Raw genomic sequence first — 15072 nt, 5'->3', positions numbered from 1 at the left:
AAATAGCATGCATAATAAATAGCATTCATTGTGCATCTAGAATTAAGCCCGGAGAGTGAAAAATATTGTTAAAAAGAATTCACCTCCCAGGCGTCAACTCATGTCGGCTTAGTTGTAATCAGTGTGTTATTTATTTGGTATGCTCACGGAATAATACATGACTTTACTAAAAACATGCATACACAGAGGATTATATGTGCATGATGGATATGTAAAACAACACATAAGTACATCATTTCCATCTTAGGGAAGTCAACGACAATTTAGTTGGGAACATTTTACAACTAGAATGCGCACTCGGTAGAGCGCATACCTTCGCATGTCACAAGATTGGGCATTGAATTATGAACATTTTGGCATTAGTTGCATGCCAATTGGACAAAAATGTATCGTGCTATGGTAAAAAAAAGAGTTTGACCTTTCCATGACCTTGACCTTGACCTTTGACCCGATTGATCCCAAAATCTAATCAAATGGTCCCTGTATAATAAACAATCATCCCACCAAATTTCATGCGATTCAAGAACATTTTGACCTGTTCATGACCTTTGACCATTGACCTTTGACCCGATCGATCCCAAAATCTAATCAACTGGTCCCCGGATAATAAACAATCATCCCACCAAATTTCATGCGATTCGGTTCAATACTTTTTGAGTTTTGCGAATAACACGCATACAAATAAATAAATAAATAAATAAATACACGGCGATCAAAACATAACCTTCCGGCATTTTCAATGCGAAGGTAATAAGGTTGCATAATCCAGAGTTGTTAAGGATTAAGTGAGGAACAATTTAGCAAATAACTGCTGTAATCTTCCCTCAATAAATTACCACAAATTAGATAACATACTCCTTCAGACAGCTAGATGCATAACAACAGTTTCTGAAAACTAAGTAACTAGAATGGGCACTCGGTAGAGCGCATACCTTCGCATATCACAAGATTGGGCATTGAATTATGAACATTTTGGCATTAGTTGCATGCCAATTGGACAAAAATGTATCGTGCTATGGTAAAAAAAGAGTTTGACCTTTCCATGACCTTGACCTTGACCTTTGACCCGATTGATCCCAAAATTTAATCAAATGGTCCCCGGATAATAACCAATCATCCCACCAAATTTCATGCGATTCAAGAACATTTTGACCTGTTCATGACCCTTGACCTTTGACCCGATCGATCTCAAAATCTAATCAACTGGTCCCCGGATAATAAACAATCATCCCACCAAATTTCATGCGATTCGGCTCAATACTTTTTGAGTTCTGCGAAATATTTTGACCTGTTCATGACCTTTGACCTTTGACCCAATCGATCCCAAAATCTAATCAACTGGTCCCCGGATAATAAACAATCATCCCACCAAATTTCATGCGATTCGGTTCAATACTTTTTGAGTTCTGCGAAAGATTTTGACCTGTTCATGACCTTTGACCTTTGACCTTTGACCCGATCGATCCCAAAATCTAATCAACTGGTCCCCGGATAATAAACAATCATCCCACCAAATTACATGCGATTCGGGTCAATACTTTTTGAGTTTTGCGAATAACACGCATACAAATAAAGAAAGAAATAAATAAATAAATACACGGCGATCAAAACATAACCTTCCGGCATTTTCAATGCGAAGGTAATTACTGCCCCAATCAACCATATTTCCCAGGAATGTATTTCATAAACCTTTTATGTCTTTTTTTTCAAGCAAAATGACAAACATGCAGCTTCTCACATTTGACGATTTGCTTCTTTACTTAATTTTAAATTACAGAAAAGTGTTTTGAGTTTCTTTTGGTTGTGCACCTTCCCCCAGAGTCTGAATTCACAGTGTGCCCATCAGTAGGGGGCTGATGGTCCGTCTGAGTGCTCCGTGGGAGGCGGTCCCCCGACTGAGAGCCTAAATGAGTGTTTTAGAGGTGGAGGCATGGCACACTTTGCTATTGATGAAACCACCAATACACCCAAATGCACACCGAGCACAACACACCGAGCACAACACACCGAGCACAACACACCGAGCACAACACACCGAGCACAACCCACTGCTGCACGCCGCTCTTATGTGGGGGCGTGTCTGATTGATTCATTGATTGCACGATGAGGAGAAATAATGGCAGCATATAGTCACAGATCAATTTGCGTTTCCTAGAAAGTAGGACGGAGGCAGAAAATGCCGCTTCTTCAATGATACTTCGTCACCCACTGGGCGCGTGCAGCTGTCGGTCAATACCACGCAGCGGAGAGTGGTGCCGTCGCCATGGAAACAGGACATGCTTTTGAGCGGCCCATTCCAGCAATACGATATTTCAATTTATGTTGTTGTCACTTGTCGTCCGTAATTTTCTGATTCCACCAAATTGACTGGTAGTTTAACATTTTAATCACAGGCATTTCAACCAGTAATGATTGCCCTGACATGACTTTAACTATACGAGAAAGACACATTTCAACAACAATTGCAATCCTTTGATTATATGTATTATTAAGCATGCATGGAAAAACCGGGTGTCAGCAGCAGTTAACTCAAATATTACATTTTAACTGATGACCATACTGTTTGTCCGGAAGGACAGTTTACTTTGTCTTCATCTGCAAGTAAACACACCAGGATATCAATAAAAGGCATCAATACAAATGGATCACATAACACAACAGCTGACTCTTTCAATACATGTTGACTCAGAGTGTTGTTTTTTATTCCCCCTAATCTGTCATGTTTGTATAACATTTCATGTCCTTCAGCATCTCCACTTATGAATTTCCTATGTTGGAAACAGCCAGTTTGAAAAGAAAAGAAGACGTGTTTGCTGAAACTCGCCAACGGTCGCTGACTAGACGCCGTTGGAAAAGAAAGTCAACACTGCTTTTTGTCTTCATAAAATAGATATTCACCTGGCTTCACCACGACGGATATTAAGAATAAACGCCTGCAGAAAACACTCAGAAATTGCTGCCTCGCATTTAAAGCAAGTGAGGATGAATGTGTCGAATCAGGGCTGGAGCTTTACAAAGACCTCTCTTTTGAAAAAGGCCGTGGATAAGAATTGAGTGACGGCAGCAGAGTCTAAAAAAGAAGCTTCGCGTCATTTGCCGAGGCAGCATCATTTCATCAAGGCGGAGAAGCAGCATGCCTCCAGAGAGTCGGGAACAATGTTCTGCTCTGTCTTTATTAGGAAGATGGCTTTCATTCACTCTCTGAATGCCAGGGTCGTGATATATCGCCATCTCAATAAGTGCAACAACCTCGATGTAGTGTCCCATATTCAGGCATATGCTGCTTTCAAAAAGAACAAAACACCCATTCTTGCCTGATTTTCTTTTTTCCTGCGGCAAGTTTTTGCCTCTCTTCGGAATGTGATTTTAAACTCGTATAAAAAGGCTGTTCACACACAAAAACACACATCACTTTGGAGCTTGTGCTTTCTTTCTTTTTCTATTTCGACACTCAGACGCGGAAGGGTACAAATCAATGGATTTGTGCTTAATGGCATAAAACCCAATGTGGCGAAAACAAAATGAGCGTTCTGTTCATCAGCCGGCTCCCAAATCACTTTAAGGCAGACTACCATCGGATTCCGCGTTGGCTTCATTGAATATTTCGTGTTATCCTCTCCGAGGAAACATCCCGCGTCGTCTCTAAAGGCATCATCTTGCGTGCAGATACAATTACAGTGCATTGAAACACACACACACACACACAATGGCATTCATCTTTTGAGATTTGCATGTGTAGTCTGGAAGCTCCCCTCCCAAGGGAGAGACACACTTATTAAACTAGAATGGGTACTCGGTAGAGCGCATACCTTCGCATATCACAAGATTGGGCATTGCATTATGAACATTTTGGCATTAGTTGCATGCCAATTGGATATAAATTGACCGCACTATGGTAAAAAGAAGATTTTGACCTTTTCATGACCTTGACCTTGACCTTTGACCCGATCGATCCCAAAATCTAATCAAATGGTCCCCGGATAATAACCAATCATCCCACCAAATTTTATGCGATTCGGTTTAATACTTTTTGACTTATGCGAATAACACGCACGCACGCATACAAATACACGGCGATCAAAACATTACCTTCCGCATTTTCAATGCGAAGGTAAAAAACACAAAAGGGAATAGTTTTAACTCCGAGTGAGAGTAACAAGCTCTGACCAATCATCTTCCATATGCAAATGAGCAGCATGTATTAACATCTGGGGTGGCTAACGACTGGGCCTGGGATGATTGGTTTGGAGTTCACAGCGTTTTTCTTTTGCTCTCTGGGACAGCCGAGTCCAGGAGGGGCATTGTAGGAAAAGATGGATTGTATAGTTCGGGATGAGCATGATCATTTTCTTGTACTGCTTTTGAGAGATGCAACAGAGAAATGGAGTGTAGTGAATCACTTCCTCATATTGCACTCATCCGCATCGAAAGCCAGTCAGGATTAGATCAGCTTAAACAGATTTGGGTATCCAAATCAGTCCTTGGTGGTAAGCAGTGCGTCTCTCTTTTTATCGAAGCCTTTTTGTGAAATATGATTGAGGATATAGAACAAATGAAAAGAATACTGTCTGCTGGGACTTTTAGTTATTTTTGACCCAACAGTGAAGATTTGTTTGATAAAAAGCATTCACTTTATGTTCTGGTTTTGGTGTAAACAATGCATACCAAAGGGAGCTGCAGGTTGGATCCCAGCTCCTCCGGTCCACTAGTGTCCGTGGGTAAAAACCTAAACCTCAAACTGCTCTAGATGGTCGGACCAGTGCCTTGCATTGTCGCTTGTTGTGTAAATGTGTGTGTGAATGGGTGAACGAGAGGCACATTGGATATCACGATATGAATCCGGCCATTTACCATCAGCCTTCGCTGCACTCTGTCCTCAGCTAATTAGCCGCCAGTGTGGCCGTACACTCTTTGACTTGTTTCTCTTTTGTTGAATCTCTTCCCGAACAGTCCAAAATCCAAAATGTCGTCCATTATAATTTACCACAATATAACAAAGAAGCGACGACTCCTCACGGCTGGGAAGCTGGAAAGAAATGATGAAAGCCACGGATCGCTCACTCCGTAATATTACTACAACTGAATAATTAATAAATCAGTTGCTGTACTAACTTATTTGTGGCCGATTTCACCAAGTGTGAGTGATACTTAGGCTTAAACCTTCTGGAAAAGGAATTGATTCCTTCCATTCATGGCAGGAAGGTCAGCACAGGGCAACCAAGTCCGGTTCAATAAAGCGTCTTCATTTCAATACCATTCACAACATCAATTGTTGATGTACGATGCATTTCTGGAAGATATTGGAAAGCAGCGTTTGAGCTCTGTAGGCATTGTGGCTCATTTTTGTGAATCCAGGCACAGAAATGTGCGTGTCTGAGCTCAGCAAATATGGATGAGTCTCGTCAGCCCAATGGAGTCTGCACACTATAAAGAGGCTCCACGATGCTGCCTCTCTTCCATTAAATCTGAACTGACTAAGTTACTGTCTCGGAGGAAGTCAAAAAACTTGAGTTGGAACCGTTGTTACTGTCCTTCTTTGCAGTGACGTAACAGAACAGGGCAAAACCCTGACCACGTTACACATATCCATAAATTAATCCACATTCTTCTTTCATCATCTCACAGTTCATCATCTAAATCCAACGTAAATATCCTTGAGAGAAGAACTACTGAGGGCGGATGATCAAAGCCCGGCCAAAGTTATGTTGAATGTCACTGTTCGTTTGCTCTATTTTCTTCACAGACCATCCACCAGGGGAGGTACTCCACATTTTATTCTTAGCATTTCTTCTCTCCAGGCCCCACAGATGATGTGCGAACACCAAAGATTTACGGTTTCACTGTCACACACATCGACCTGTGACCGCCCGCCGTGTTTCTCTCTCTCTCAGTGGACTTCCAATTCCTCCGATGCACAGACGTGCATGTTCGTCGCACATGTTCCAGAGGTGCAATATATCCACTCGAGGACTGCAACTGACTGCATTAGATAGATATATACTTTATTAATCCCCAAGGGGAAATTTGTTACACTGGCCCCTGCAACACACACACACACACACAGACACACGCACACACTAGAGGCCGCCCTATGATATGTGCTGCCGGCCTGTGAAGTGAGTCCATGCTAAGAAAAGCTCCTGCATCCATTGATTGCAGCGATCTCTTTTCCTCTCTAGCTCATCCCCACCACTGAGCGCACCGCTGTTTCTTTCACGGTGTCGTGGTGACATGTAAAGACACATGTGGCTTCGCTGACGTTGTGTGTTCTAGGCAGATTACCACTCCTGGAATAGATCAACCTCTTTGTATTTCTCTCTCCCATCACTCCTTTCCTTCCCATTTATCCGCTGTTCCATAACTCGATGTCTTACTGTCTCTGGGGGTTTTTCTGCTATCAAATAGGATGGATTACAACAATCCTGGATGAGATTGTGGGAATTATGGATTTGTATCAAAGGCCACAACCGTTTTATTTCTTCTACGGATTAAATATTGCAAGTCTGTGGGGACAAGATTTAGGGGGGGAAAAGGAACAGCACTGAGCACTACATTTGACTCCCGACTGGCCGGTTATATCCGAGCAACAGATACGCAACGCATACAACTTGTAAATGCCTCTCAGAGGAAACACATACAATATGTTGAATCTCTTATCTTAAAATAGAAACTTAAGTGGACCAATTTCTAATAAGAAACCGTTTTGAACAATCTTATAAGCGCCAATACATCTTTTTATGAATGGTTAATAAGTAGTTTTACTCATGCTTTATGATGTAATTGACTTAATTTCAAAACAGGTAACCCAAAACTTGATCTTACTAATGGCATGCAGCTCACCCATGAAGCATCGGTAAATGATTTATTAACCATTAATATAACCATTTGTTACAATTTAAAAAATGCTTACAGCCACTGCCTTATTATAAATCAATAATAATATATACTATACAAATATAATAAGATATGCATGACTTTCTATTGGCTCTCAACTAGTTTCTATGTCCTGAACTCAAATTGTATTTAAGAGAAGTTGGCAAGTCGACACAACATACAAACTCGAACGGGCACTCGGTAGAGCGCATACCTTCGCCTCAGCTATATTTTGGCCTTTTCATGACCTTGACCTTGACCTTTGACTCGATCAATCCCAAAATCTAATCAAATGTCCCCGGATAATAACCAATCATCCCACCAAATTTCATGAGATTCGGTTTAATACTTTTTGAGTTATGCGAATAACACGCAAACACGCACACATACAAATAAATAAATACGCGGCGATCAAAACATAACCTTCCGCATTTTCAATGCAAAGGTAATAAGCCTGTATGTCTTAAAATATGTTAAAATACACAAATACCATGAATATAATAGTTAAGCTAAAAACAAAATACAAGGATTAAAATTCAAGAATCAAATAGTAAAGACATATGCAAATGTCAAAAAAGAAAACTCTCTTTCAGTCTACAATACTGTTTTTATACAAAGTTGTCAACATAACTAACCGGTTGCTTGCTCTCGATGGAACACTTTGACTAAAGTGTTAAATGCAATTACAACGCATTTTTAATTTATTTTATTTTCATGGCAGTTTTGCAAAAAAAGGGACCCGAGACTTGCCAAAGTCATCCAGGAGACATTACGGTGGCGTGGGAATACGTCTCGGACCACTGGCCCACCAGGACGACTCAATACTTAACCCGTCCAAAGTTGTGAAATATAGTTTGTCATCCGTTAAAGAGGGAAGAGAATAAAAGGGGAAAATGTGTCAATGGAGAGGTATAAAACCCGAGAGTACAGGGACAGAGTTGAAGCTGCGGCGTTTGGCACTCTGACAGCTGGTATTGTCCACTTGGAGACGCCCCTCCCCACCTGCCTCCACGAAGCCACGGAAAACTAATTACCAGCGCATCAGATCTCTAGCCTGGAAACAGCTACTGCCTCGGCGAATGTAACACCTTGCCTTCTCAACACGACAATGCAGGAGACCTGTCCTGTCCTGGCAGAACACGCGTGTGGCAAAAGAAAGCATTCCCTATCACGCTCATTCAGACACAGCTTGGAGGGTCCGGGGATTCAGCTTCGTGGTGTGACATTTTATTCAGTCAAACTTGTGCTTTCAGCTCTTTGTTCACCACTATTCCCGACTGACACCCTGAGAGAGTGAGGAGATCGTCTTATTGTGCAACCCTGACGTGGTCATGGAGGTGTGTGGAGCAAGGGAGAGTTCCTCTCTCCCTGTCTGAGAGATGAAATGCCAAAAGTAAAAGGGCCCACTGACTTGCATCGCTGCTTTGAGGTTACGTTTACTTTCTCATCAGCCATGATTACAACATGTCATTTCATCAAACTTTTTGGTTTTCAAGGGAATTATTTAAAAAACAATTCTTGAGAGTTATAAATGTGATTAAAAACGTATTTATATGGAAGATGTATGTGGTAGTATGCTATATATAAATATTTATTTTATTTTATTTTGTTTGTTGTTTTTTCTTTATTTTATATTAATTTTCTGATTTATTTTGATTTTAATTTAGGATAGGAATTTATAAGCATTTTTTGCTTCTACCTATACCTTTTCAGACTTTTTCTTTTGTATATTATCTAGAATAATATTGTATTGTATTTGATTTGATTGACTGAATAAAATACACAAACAAACAAACAAACAAAATGGGGACAACTAATAATGCTCCTTTGATTCACTAAATTATTTAATTCACTGCAAAGGCCAATCCGTACACGCACACGCATGCACATGCAATACATTAGTATCGGGCCAAAGACCTGGAAGGAAATGCCCATGTCTTTCTTTCATAGATTTTGAAAGGTTAACAGATGGTTTAAAATGGCCTTTTAAAACTTGTATTAACTTTGTTGGACATTTAAAACATCCATTATTTAAAGAATCAGTTTGTTGGTCATATTTCTGGGGCTCATAATCTATTGAAATGTATTCATCCCTCAATTCAGTTTAAATGTCTTATTCTCTGTTATCATTCTTTATTTTGTATAATTCTTTTTACACAAACCAGAAGGATATTCTGATTTATTAAATGACGGAAGTACATGACACCCTGTCCGTTTATAATTCAACACTTGATGCATTATTTACGACATGGAAAAAGATATTTTCCATTACAGGTGCTGTTCAGCTTTCTGCGTGAAAAGGTGACCGTGACAAATTGTTTTGTTCCCAATCTACTGTCTACCGTCCGAGTTCACAAAGGTCTAGGCCTTGTGATGAAACCTGCTGTCACTGTGATAGTGTGGGTGGAATAAGTTTTAGGCATATCAGCTGTCAACACACACATGCTGTAGACACACACACACACACACACACACACACACACACACACACACACACACACACGTACCGCTTCCCTGTACTCATTTTGGCATCCAAGGCCAGGGGATAATAGTGTCACTGTGTGTAAGGTCTGGATGTGTGCGTATGGGTTTGTGTGCACTCTAAAGCTGCCTCCAGGCTGCCAGAGCATGTGTGTGAGTGTGTGTGTGTGTTGTGGGCTGTGTGCCGTTGGCAGGGGAGACAGTCAGACCAATGGCAAGTGTGTAAGCAAGTCCCAGAAACACCTGAGCCCCAGTGTGTGTGTGTGTACATGTGTGTGTGTGTGTGTGTGTGTGTGTAGGTGGGTTCCGTTCACTGCAGCACCTGTCACGGGATGTTGGAAGTCGATCCTGCTATTCTTACCAGCGTCACTCTAATTGGTTATTCGTACCCCGTCAGTTCATTCTAGAGAGATATGTCTGTTTGATTGTTTTGCGCTTCACTAGTTTCGCACATCTGTTTCTTTCCGCCCCAATAAAAGAATTAATTTTGGGGAACTTTTGCCCTCGCTCAAAAGTGGAGAGTAGAGAGTAAGGATTGGTATAGGGATTGTTAAGATTCTATCAATACCACAACTCTTGTTAATCCTTATAGGTTCAGTTTTTTTAATCAATATATAGAATAATATTTAATATTCCCAATAATTAGTAATAATATGAAATCTATTTCATTTCTTAACAGTGTATTTGTAATACACATGCGATATGCAACCACAAGACATTGCTGTGATAAGAAATTGAGGTACTGTTAAACAATCTTAAACAAAGGTACAGAAAAAGTTCTCCATGGTATGAGAGCGTATGATGCACATTTATTGTGCAGGTATGGAGAGCTCCTTTCAGAAACTCCTTGTTATGGCAACACTTGAGCACAAGACAGGAAATTCCTGCATCAAATGTCAGAGGCCGAGAGAGCCCCTGCAGACATTTATAATATTGGGAAGGGGATGCATGCAGAGGCTTTTAACGCGCGTGTGATGTCTCGGTGCAGTTCCCATGCGGGATGCTCTGATGTTTTTGTTTCAGCTCACCAAAGCATATTCCTGTCAGCTGGGTTGAAATGGAAATAATATGATATCCAAGACAAACTATGCTGAGTACAATGCATACACACTGTGAACTCATTTTGTTGTTGTTGTCACTTACATTTTTTATTTGTTTAGTGATATAAACATAAAACAAGTACAAAAATGTCAGACATAAACATAAGCATATATATACACACATATATATACACCTATACCCACACACACACACACACACACACACACACACACCCATACATACGTATATATACATATACACACGCATACATACACACACATATATACACACACATACCCTCCCCCCCTCCAAAAAAACAACAACAATAAAAAACAACAAAAAGACAACAACAACAACAACAACAAAAAGCAACCCCGGCACCCCCTTAATTATCTTTTACTTGTAAGTGTGTATACACCACCCTGCATCTGTATTTGCAATTCCCTCAAAACCCAAATCTGACCCCTGAGTATTTGACCCCTCCTCTCATTTGTAATAAAAGCTATCAGACTTGTCCATGCTTGATGTGATCTCATATTGATATTGCGTTAGAAAAGGAATGAAAACCTAGTGCAAGTATTTTTTCAAAAAGTTCAAGCGTCTTCCCGAGCATGACTGACGTGCTAATTTAATATATTTAGCAATAACTACAGCGTGGCTTTTGAAAATGTATTTTTTCCGATTGATGCAACAAGATACAACAAATTGAAATATGCATTCAGATTTCCGGAAATATCATCATCTGCTATGATGCAGAGGGCAGCTTGCATATTGCCGCTAAGCATAAACCAGCTCTAACGTCTAAGAATAGACCTCAAACCCCTCCTCTGAGAAACCGGAAGCCTCTATATTTAACTCATCTGAGTCTGGTTACCATGACAAATGAGGGACATGCATCCCATATTGCATTATGAGAGCACTGTTATAGACTCCTATCTGGCCTGAAATTGGTTTGAGGATCAGATCAATAGATTTTAGACCTGGGAAGGTCATCAATATCATTACAATCAAACAATGATGATGCGATAAAGCTCTGGTGCATTAGTCATACTTGGATGTTAGCTTCAGTGTCCAATAGGATTTATCTGCCTCATGTCTGAAATTTATTTTCTTCTTATAGGCTAGTGTAATTCAGTGCTTTCATAATGCAATATGGAAGGCACCAAACTACAGAATATGAGGGGAAAAATGTAAATTGTCTGAAAATGTTTAAAACATGCTTTGATGGAACATCCTATACCACAATATTACCAAATATCTATATATCGATATGAAGGTAATATTACAAGGTTAAATATTCATCAGTAATGCGGATACATTGGCAAAGTGGAAAAACATGACATCACTTTATTGTTCGGGTTTAAAACCAGGAAAAGATAACACTTCTGCTCCATTATGATATAAGGATATTCAAAGTCTAAGATGATATTCAGTCTCATTAGTTTGATAAAATACTCATACACTGCCGTTCCCTACTTTTACGTTATATTGACGTCATCTTAATCTGTCACTGCTTAAAGATCTGCCTCCTGCAACAAGATGCACATAGCAGTCACATGGTGTGTATGTGTGTGTGGCTTATTATTATTTGATGTGCTGGAAAGGCTATAAATATTCATCTAATAATCCTCTACAACCTCAGGCTCGTATCGTATTATTTCTGCCAGACAATATATATATATTGTTTGAACATAATGTGCCTCTTATAACGAGGGTGGAACAAGCATTCAGCTCTAATAACATCATTTAAAAACTGCTATTATATAATAATATATGTGTAACCAGTATCAAACGAAAAGAAAGAATAAAAACTCTAGCATAAGTAAAATCTTGCACTTAATTGTTGTAGCTAGTCGACGTGGAGCTGCATGTAACTTTATCTTACTTTCTTCTGAAACGCTGTATAGTTGAGGTCCAAGACGGCTGTCATCATTACTGTTCCTTTGAGGAAGGTATAGTGTCACATTCAGCTGTGTTGCCCTCGGGCTTCACGATCATAAAAAAAAAAAACGAGCTTGATGTTTCACCACAATAACATCTGCATGAGTCTGTTGACGTTGGATGACTCAAGACGCAAACTTGTTGCCATGTGCGACGCGAGTGATTTGGATGGTCTTAGAAAGTCTGGCACACATGTGTAGAATAATGACTCCTCTCATTTATAAAACTAGAACGGGCACTCGGTAGAGCGCATACCTTCGCATATCACAAGATTGGGCATTGAATTATGAACATGTTGGCATTAGTTGCATGCCAATTGGATAACAATTGACCGCGCGCGCTATGGTAAAAAGAAGATTTTGACCTTTTCATGACCTTGACCTTTGACTCGGTCGATCCCAAAATCTAATCAAATGGTCCCCGGATAATAACCAATCATCCCACCAAATTTCATGCGATTCGGTTTAATACTTTTTGTGTTATGCGAGTAACACGCATTCAAATAAATAAATAAATAAACTAGAACGGGCACTCGGTAGAGCGCATACCTTCGCATATCACAAGATTGGGCATTGAATTATGAACATTTTGGCATTAGTTGCATGCCAATTGGATACAAATTATGGTAAAAATAAGATTTTGACCTTCCCATGACCTTGACCTTGACCTTTGACCCGATTGATCCCAAAATCTAATCAAATGGTCCCCGGATAATAACCAATCATCCCACCAAATGTCATGCGATTCGGTTTAATACTTTTTGACTTATGCGAATAACACGCATACAAATAAATACACGGCGATCAAAACATAACCTTCCGCATTTTCAATGCGAAGGTAATGATTGTCTCAGATAAGACAAAACGACATGTACTCCCTTTGATTCTATCTGGGGGAGAGAGAGAGAGAGAGGGGGGGGGGGGGTCTTTTTCTACAGGCCTCAAAAGTTACCGCGGTGAGATCAGAAGTGCTCCGTCACTGCAGGGGAGCGACGGGCTGTGGCGTGTGAGCGTGTTTGTGTTAAGATGAATAGCACAAAGCATGCAGCGGGATTACAGTAAGCAGAGTATATTGAATCACTTTAATATAACTGTGTGTTTGTAAAGAATGTCCGAAATATCGGATCAAAAAGACACATTTGACTGCGAGATTATAATCGTGTTTTTTTGTTTTTTGTTTGCTAGAAAGCTATAAATGAGTCAAAACGGTACACAATGTGTTTATGGTTTGAACGGATAACATTTCAATGACAAATTTTTTTTTTTTTAAAGGAAAACATTCTATTCATAAACATTTTATTAAATGGAGTTTATTTTTCCCTTTTCAGAAATATAGTAAGAAAATATTTGATGACACTTCAATTTTGTCAAGAATTTTTCGGACGACCACGTTGTTCAAATGAGTACGACCAGCGTATATTGTTCATTTAGCGTCATATTCGATGTATTTTTGAGACAAAGTAATTGGGAGGAATCAGATTAAGTCAGATCAACACAAAGGATTATCCTGCTGGGTCAAATCTCGAGCGGGTGCTCAGTAATCCATAACAGATTACATTTTTAAAAAGGAGCCTGTACCACGCGTGGGTGGACGTGTGGTGGAGGTTGGAACATTTTGGAAATGAGAGCCATGTCAGCGGGGGGGGGGGGGGGACTGACCATTTCTCAGTTCTCACCTCCTCCACCTCCATTTGCGTCTACTTGACCATTATGAGTGTCAGCAGAGCGAGCACTTGAGAGGGAAACATGGCATAATAGACACTCATTCAAGTTTTACCTTTACATTAAGTGTAAATATCGAGGTGGAGTTGAGTACAACACCACCATCATTAACAGGGAATCATCTCATCTACATGAATATGTTTCTGACTCCCATTAAGTGCAGCGCAAAACAGTTATTCTCATGTTTGATCATCTCTAAAAAAAAAAATGTTTTGTTGGCCCATGGTGATGTCGTGAATTTTCTTTTCTTTCAGTCTTTGCAAGCAGCATATTCTTGCACGAGTAAAGCAAGGACCAGCAACTGTTGTCAGTTATCTATGCGGATCATCCCTTTGAACGCTCCCCCCCGTCTCACATCTATGACGACGGGCTTTCTGCAGCAGAGGTAACGGAAATCATCTTTTCCCCAGTGACAAATGAGAAAATGAGGTCAAAGTGCTTTCGGGTCTAAATTTGACTGTGACTGCACAAAGATTGAAGCAAATTAAGAGGAAAGAGCAGTACATGATGTGCCCCTTCAGGCATGAATAAGGGTGTAAGGAGGGATGGAGGGGGGGGGGATGTAATATGTCATTAATTTCAATAAACACGCACGATTTATAAAAACGGTTGCTCCCTCTGAAATACAGCCGAGGAAGGCGGAGTGGGCCGCATGTCTGGATGAGTTTGTGCATGCATGCATGTGAGTTTTTTTGTATGGCCTTCTCTCGTGAAGCTAATGCACGTTTGCAAACATCGTGGGCGGTTTGTGAATTAATGTGGGATTCGCATTTGATTACAATCACGTCACACTGCCCCTCCAAGGGCAATACTTGCTCCGCATCTCCCTCTCACACACACACACACACACACACACACACACACACACACACACACACACACACACACACACACACACACACACACACACACACACACACACACACGTTCAGAGGTAGTGTGAATTCATTAAGTAAATAAGTCGGTAGTGTACATAATCCATATGTTAAAAATATACCAAGACAAGTAGAAGTTA

The sequence above is a fragment of the Pseudoliparis swirei genome, chromosome 10, assembly GCF_029220125.1.
Source record: "Pseudoliparis swirei isolate HS2019 ecotype Mariana Trench chromosome 10, NWPU_hadal_v1, whole genome shotgun sequence".
Taxonomy (NCBI): domain Eukaryota; kingdom Metazoa; phylum Chordata; class Actinopteri; order Perciformes; family Liparidae; genus Pseudoliparis; species Pseudoliparis swirei.
This window is presented reverse-complemented; position numbering follows the sequence as displayed.